The sequence below is a fragment of the Trichosurus vulpecula genome, chromosome 5, assembly GCF_011100635.1.
Source record: "Trichosurus vulpecula isolate mTriVul1 chromosome 5, mTriVul1.pri, whole genome shotgun sequence".
In the NCBI taxonomy this organism is placed as follows: domain Eukaryota; kingdom Metazoa; phylum Chordata; class Mammalia; order Diprotodontia; family Phalangeridae; genus Trichosurus; species Trichosurus vulpecula.
In genome coordinates, this window is record NC_050577.1 from 262,445,158 (window position 1) to 262,453,509 (window position 8,352).

Sequence of the window (8,352 nt, forward strand, 5' to 3'; positions counted from 1 at the left end):
TCAGTGTGTATGTTATTCCCTTCTTAAGCCAAATCTGATGAGAGTAAGGTGTTCACCTTTCCCCTCTTCCTGCTCATCTTTCCCCTCTTCCCCTCCATTGTAACAGCTTTTTCTTGCCTCTTTTATATGAGATAATTTACATTATTCTATCTCTCCCTTTCTCCTCCTCCAATATATTCCTCTCTCACCCCTTAATTTTATTTTTTCACATATCATTCCTTCATATTCAACTCACTCTGTGCCCTCTGCCTACACACACACACACACACACACACACATATATTCCCTTCAACTACCCTAATACTGAGAAAGGTCTCATGGGCTGCCAATATCATCTTTTCCATGTAGGAATGTAAACATTTCAACTTTAATAAGTTGCTTTTGATTTCTCTTTCCTGTTTACCTTTTCATGCTTCTATTGATTCTTATATGTGAAAGTCAAATTTTCTATTCAGCTCTGGTCTTTTCATCAAGATGCTTGAAAGTCCTCTATTTCATCGAATATCCATTTTCCCCCTGAAGTATTATTCTCAGTTTTGCTGGGTAGGTGATTCTTGATTTTAATCCTAGCTCCTTTGACCTCCAGAATACCATATTCCAAGTTTTTTTGATCCCTTAATGTAGAAACTGCTAGATCTTGTATTATCCTGATTATGTTTCCACATTACTTGAATTTTTTCTTTCTGGCTGCTTGCAGTATTCTCTCTTTGACCTAGGCACTCTGGAATTTGGCTACAATATTCCTAAGAGATTTCTTTTTGGGATCTTTTTAAAGAGATGATTGGTGGATTCTTTCCCTTTCTCTTTTACTCTCTGGTTCTAGAATATCAGGGCAATTTTCCTTAAAAATTTCTTGAAAGATGATGTCTAAGCTCTTTTTTTTTGATCATACCTTTCAGGGAGTCCAGTAATTTTTAAAATTATCTCTCCAGGATCTATTTTCCAGGTCAGTGGTTTTTCCAATGAAATATTTCACATTGTCTTCTATTTTTGTTCATTCTTTTGTTTCTGTTTTATAATTTTTTGATTTCTCAAAATGTCCTTAGTTTCCATTTGCTCCATTTTAATTTTTAAGTTATTATTTTCTTCAGTGGGCTTTTGGACCTCCTTTTTCATTTCACCAATTCTACTTTTTAAGACATTCTTCTCCTCATTGGGATTTTGGACCTCTTTTGCTATTTGGGTTAGTCTATTTTTTAAGGTTTTATTTTCTTCAGTATTTTTAAGTCTCCTTTAGAAAGTTGTTAACTTGTTTTTTCATGATTTTCTTGAATCACTCTCATTTCTCCTCCTGATCTTTCCTCTACTTCTCTTAATTGATTTTTAAACTCCTTTTTGAGCCCTTCCATGTTTTTATCTTCTTTATCACCAAAGTATGATTTTATAGTCTGATTTTTTTATGTTGTTTGCTCATTTTCCCAGCCAATTACTTGACTTTTGAGCTTTTGTCAGGGTAGGAATCTGCTTCCAGAATGGAGAGTGCTCTGTCCCAAGTTTTAGGGGTTTTGCATAGCTGTTGTCAGAGATACTTCTAAGCACCTGCAAATTTTCAGTTGTCCTCATGTGATATAATCAAAGGAGAGCTGTTTACTTCTCTCTTGGCCTGTGCTCTGGTCTGTGAGTGACCTCAAGCATTCTTTTCTGCCTTGGAATTTTAAGGAGGATTCCCTTTCCACAGATGCCACAAGCTCTGCCATGTCAGCATTCCTTCTCACCCCAGGACCACCACTGAGGACTGCAACCCAGATCCAAGCAGGGCAAAGCAAGAGAATTTTGCCTTGGAGCAAGCAAAGAGATCCCTGCAATACCCATATTATTAATTTCTTGATCACCCCACTGTCTGTGGGTCTGGAGCTCTGGAAACAGCACCTGCTGCCACAACTGATGCTGCTGCCTCCATTGCCACCACCTTCACTGCCCCAGGGCTGGGGCCAGATGTTGCTCTCCTCTCACTATGTCCAACAGTTTCCCCACTGACCTTTTACTTTGTCTTTGGTGTTTGTGGGTGTAGAATTCTGGAAACCACCACAACTGCCAGTGATTCAGTGCCCTGAGGCCTGCTCTGGCCTGTGCCAGTGCAGCCTACAATGGACTGTGCACCACTCCCATCCTGATGTGATAGACCTTTCCTGTTGGCCTTCCAGGTTGTCTTAGACTGGAGGTTTTTTCACTCTGCCATTTTTTGGAGTTCTGTAGCTCTAGAATTTGTTTAGAGTAATTTTTTATAGATATTTGTAGGGGTTTGGCGGAAAGCTCAAGTAAGTCCCTGCTTTTACTCAGCCATCTTGGTTCCACTACCCAATATTTTTCTCTATAGTGTTACTATATCTCATTCAATTCAATATTTCTTTCTCCCTGAAAGAATAGATCTGGTGCCAAGATATAGGTAGTAAACATAGATATACTACCTGAGAGAGCACTATTATTTTTTTAATTGAAATCAAGAAGTTAGCACCCAGAAACACAAATAAAGAGCAAAGGGCTCACTCATCAGAATTTCAGGGTTCTAGGCAAAATATATCATATTAGATTGGTAAGAGAACCTAGAGATAATTTTGTCTAACTCTTTCATTTTAAAGATCAAGAAACTGATGGCTGGAGATATGAGGTGATTGATTCACAACCACAGTTAGGGGCAGAGTCAAGACAGAACCCAGTTCTCCCAATTCTAATTTATGTATTTTTTCTACCATACCACTTGAATCCAACTTTGCCTCTACTTAGCTTTGTGACTATGGGGAAGTACTTTTGTTTCTTCATCCTAAAATAATCATCATCTCAGGAATATTTTCAAGCTTTTTTCCAGCTTAAAAATCCCATGATTTTATGTCAAACAAAAAAGTGATAATCAAAAACACAGTTAGGGCAACAATGATGGTACATTATAGCATATAAGGACAAGCTGAAGGAATTGGGGATGTTTAGAGATCAGAAGATTTGGGAGTGGGGACAGATTAGGCATCTTCATGTACCTGCAGGCTTGTCATGTGGTAGAAATATTAGTCTTATTTTATGTGGCCTCAGAGAGAAGATCCAGAAGAAGTATGGACAAGTTGTAAAGAGACAAATTTAGGCTCAATATCAAGGAAACAAACAAACAAACCAAAAAAACAGAATGGGTCTCCTTGGGAAGTAGTGAGATCCATCTAATTAGAAGTCTTTATGAAGAGGTTGAATGACCACATTGGGTATGTTGTACAGAAAATCATTTTTCAAGCATGAGTTAAACTAGATGGCTCTGAGGTCTCCTTCCACTCTGTAATTATAGAAAACATACAAAAGACAAACTTGAAATGGATTAATGCCATTGAAATGGTAACATCTTGACCACTTACTGGATCTGCTCATGTACAAGGCTGAGTATATATTTGTAAATGTGTGCCACCTTTGACCTATTTAGCCTACTTTTGAAGATAGCAATGGATATAATTGCTGAAAGTCCCAGTGCTTGCTGGGGATAGAGAAAAAAAAAGATTCTCATCTTACTCATTTCAAAACATGTGCAGCTCAGAGGATGAGTGGGATAGAAATGAATGTGTTTGCTCTTATTTACAAGGTTGAATTTAGCAACACTCCCCCACACAAGTAGCAGTGGTATCAGCAATGTCATTTTTTGAATTCGAAGCATAACAAACACTTTCATACAGGCTGTAGGCATACTTGTTGAACCAGATTCTGATGGAACAATAACATTTGCAAACTTCTGAAGCAGAATAATGTAAAAATTGTAAATCAATTTTCATATTTAAAATAGCAATTTGTCCTCTCAGCATAAACCTTTTTTTTTGATTCCGAAAAATGAAAGAGCTAATGGCAATATAGACTCCAAAGCTGTAGTCTTTAAAGGGTAATATTTCTGAACTCCCTTAGAGCTTTTAGAAGCAACTGTCCTATAAGTATTCATTTGACATACTTAAATGGATTCTCTTCATTTCCGATTATCCACATAGTCTACCTTCCAGCCAAACTCCTCTTGAACTCTATATTGCATCTCTCGCCTCTCTGCCATTGAACAAATCATCCCCCAGGTAGGAATGTTCTCATACCACTACTAGCTTTATATCCCAAAGAAATCAAAGAAAAAAGGAAAAAAAGGTTTATATGTAAAAATGATTTTTATAGGAGCTCTTTTAAGGGTAGTCCACAATTGGAAACTAAGGAAGTAACTTAGTGGGGAATGAATAAACAAATTGTGGCATATGAATGCTACAGAATATTTTTTGACACAGGAAGTCATAAAATGGATATTTTCAGAAGGAAAATGAAAAGACCTTTGTGACTGTTGCAGTGGAATGAGCAGAACTAAGAGAACAATATTTGAAAAAATTTATAAAGAAATAGCAACTTTGAAAAACTTAATTCTGATCATCACATTGATAAACTGTGAGTCCAAAAGAATAAAGATGGATCATGCCACTCACCTCTTGATAGGGTGATGATGCCTCAAAATATAGGAAAAAATTATACGTTTTTGGACATGGTTAATCTATATGTATGTTTTTGCCAGACTATTCAGCTATGTATTAAAGAATTTATTTTTCATTCTTTTTATTTTTATGAGCTCATATAGTAAATGGGAGAGATGTAGAGGAAGAAACATGTTAATAAAAGTTCTTGCTGGGGGAAGGAGCCAAGATGGCAGTTGGAAAACAGGTACTCGCTTAAGCTCTCCCTCAAATTCCTCCAAAAATCTGAAAAGATGACTCTGAACAAATTCTAGAGCTACAGAGCCCACGAAATAACAGAAGGAAACAAGTCTCCAGCCCAAGATGGCCAGGATGGTCACTGGAAAGGATCTATCACACACTGCTGGGAGTGGAGCACAGCCCAGCATGGAACGCAGCAGGACCAGCCAGACCAGGAGTCAGGCGGAGCAGAACTTAGGCCCTGAATCACTGAGCTGTGGTAGTTACCAGACTTCTTAACCCACCAACACCAAAGACCACAGAGCAGGTCACTGGGAAAACTGCTGGATGTGGGTGAGAAAAGTGAGTGGTCTGGCCCTAGGCCTGGGGGCAGTGGAGGTGGCACAGTGGCAGCAGCAGGAAACTTCTGTGGCTGCTTCCAGAGTTCCAGAAGTGGCTGTTTCCAGGCCCAGGCCAACACAGTGGATGGAATCGAGCCACAGATCAGAGTGGGAGTGCAAGGGTTGCTTTGTTGGTGCAGAGGCAGGGTTCTCTTGCTTTTCTCTGCTTGTATCTAGGTCATGGTCTTGATTGGCAGTTCTTGGGTGAGGAAGAACACTGGTGTGGCAGAGCTAGCAGTTACTGTGGAGTGGAAGTAGCTCTGAAAACAGGAGCACTAGGCCCCTAAAACTTGGGACAAAGTACTCTCTACTCTAAAAGCAGTCCTACCGTGACAAAAAAGTTCAAGGGTCAAGTAGTTGGCTGAGAACATGACCAGGCAGCATAAAAGGACTCAGACTCAGACTATAGAATCTTTTTTTTATGACAATGAAGATCAAACTATACAACTAGAAGAAGTCATCAAAGTCAAAGAGCCTACATCAAAAGCCTCCAAGAAAAATATGAATTGGTCTCAGGCCATGGAAGAGCTCAAAAAGGATTTTGAAAATGAAGTAAGAGAAGTAGAGGAAAAATGGGAAAGATAAATGAGAGTGATGCAAGAAAATCATGAAAAACAAGTCAATGACTTTCTAAAGGAGACCCAAAAAATACTGAAGACAATAATACCTTTAAAAATAGACTAACCCAAATGGCAAAAGAGCTCCAGAAAGCAAATGAGGAGAAAAATGCCTTAAAAAGCAGAATTAACCAAATGGAAAAGGAGGTCCAAAAGATCACTGAAGAAAATACCACTTTAAAAATTAGATTGGAGCAATTTGAAGCTAGTGACTTTGTGAGAAATGAAGAAATTATAAAACAGAACTAAAGGAATGTAAAAATGGAAGACAATGTGAAATATCTCACTAGAAAACTAGAATAGATCCAGGAGAGATTATTTAAAAATTATTGGACTACCTAAATGCCATGATCAAAAAAAGGAGTCTAGACATCATCTTTCAAGAAATTATCAAGTAAAACTGCCCTGATATTATAGAATCAGAGGGTTAAATAGAAATTGGAAGTATCCACCAATCACCTCTTGAAAAATATCTCAAAAAGAAAACTCCTAGGAATATTGTAGCCAAATTCCAGAGTTCCCAGGTCAAGGAGAAAATATTGTAAGCAGCCAGAAAGAAACAATTTGAGTACTGTTGAAACACAATCAAGATAACACAAGATCTAGCAGCTTCTACATTAAGAGATCAAAGGGCTTGGAATATGATATTCCAGATGTCAAAGGAACTAGGATTAAACCCAAGAATCACCTACCCAGCAAAACTGAGTATAATACTCCAAGGAAAAAAATGGATTTTCAATGAAATAGAGGACTTTCAAGCTTTCTTAATGAAAAGACCAGAGATGAATAGAAATTTTGATTCCGAAATACAAAAATCAAGAGAGGCATGGAAAGGTAAAAGTAAAGAGAAATCAGAAGGGACTTACCAAATTTGAATCATTTTGTTTACATTCCTACATGGAAACATGATATTTGTAACTCATGAGACCTTTCTCAGTATTAGGGTAGTTGAAGTGAATATATATAGACAGAGGGCACCGAGTGAATTGAATTTGAAAGGATGATATCTAAAAAACTTAAAAGCAAAAGGTGAGAGAGGAATATATTAGAAAAAGGAGAAAGAGAGAGATAGAATGGGGTAAATTATCTCACATAAAAGTGGCAAGAAAAAGCAGTGCTATGGAAGGGAAGAGGAGGCAGGTAAAAGGGAAAGACTGAATCTTGCTCTCATTGGATTTGACTTAAGGAAGTAATAACATATATACTCAATTGTGTATCTTACCCTACAGGAAAGTAGGGGGGAATGGGATAGGAGAGGGGAGATGATAGAAGGGAGGGCAGATTGGGGGAAGAGATAGTCAAAAGCAAACACTTTTGTAAAGGGACAGGGTCAAGGGAGACAATTGAATAAAGGGTGACAGGATAGGATGAAGGGAAATATAGTTAGTCTTTCACAACATGACTATTATGAAAGTGTTTTGCATAATGATATGTGTGTGGCCTATGTTGAATTGCTTGCCTTCTCAAGGACAGTGGGTGGTGAAGGAAGAAGGGAGACAATCTGGAACTCAAATTTCTAAAAACAGATGCTCAAAAAATGTTTTTTACATGCAACTGGGAAATAAGATATACAGACAATGGGGTATAGAAATCTATCTTGCCCTACAAGAAAGTAAGGGGAAAGTGGATAAGGGGGGGCAGTGGGGTGACAGAAAGGAGGGCATACTGGGGAAAAGGGCAATCAGAATATATGCCATCTTGGGGGGGGGAGGGTGGAAATGGGGAGAAAATTTGTTACTCCAAATCTTGTGGAAATCAATGTTGAAAACTAAAAGTATTAAATAATATAAACATGAAACTGAAAAAAAAACAAAAATACTTGCTATGGAAGAAATTAAAGTAAAAATATATCATTCATCTTCACTTCTTAGAAAACCTATTTATCTCAGGCATCACCTCCTCTATGAAGCTTTCTCTGATCCTCCCAATTACTACTGCATGCTTACGCCTAAACTCTCTGAAATATTTAAATGGATCTGGATCTCATTGAAGGGCATATTCCAGTGATGTAAATTGTGACCCCATTCATGCCTGATTGTCCTCTGTAACTCTTATCCATGTTCTCCTATAAGTTTGCTGTGGGGGTGGGGAGTGTATCAATGTGCTCTGGTGAGGGTTTTGGAGAAGACTTCCTTGCTTTCTCTCAAAATCACAGAAATAGCACAGAATCATAATGGCTGTTTGTTCTTTATCCTTTATTTTTTTCACGACTGGCACATCTTTTTTGCTCATATCTTTTTGATGGCATTTTTATTATACTTATCATTTGTAATCTCCAGTTTGCCCTACAAGTGATAGTCATTTTCAGTTCTTTGGAGGATATAGTTTGCCATATCTCACAGGTATATAATAGCTGGAGAATATTGCTATTAAAAAGATTGGTTTTTGTTTCAATGGAAATTTGGGGGTCATTAAAGGAAATCAACATTTCCTTCCTCTTCTTTTTCATTTTGAGACACAACCCTTCCAAATGTACTGTTTGTCAGAGATGAGATCTATGGACTATCCAGCCAAGTAGATATAGCAATCTGGATAATAATTATTCTTAATATACTTAATATTTCTGTTTCTAAAATCTTGTGAGCCAAATGTTTTTGAGTTGTTATGGTTCCCTTTAAGGTGGCTTAATATTTTGGGTAATAAACATAATAACAGCTAATATTTACATAGCACTTACTATGTGACAATCACTATGCTAATCATTTTACA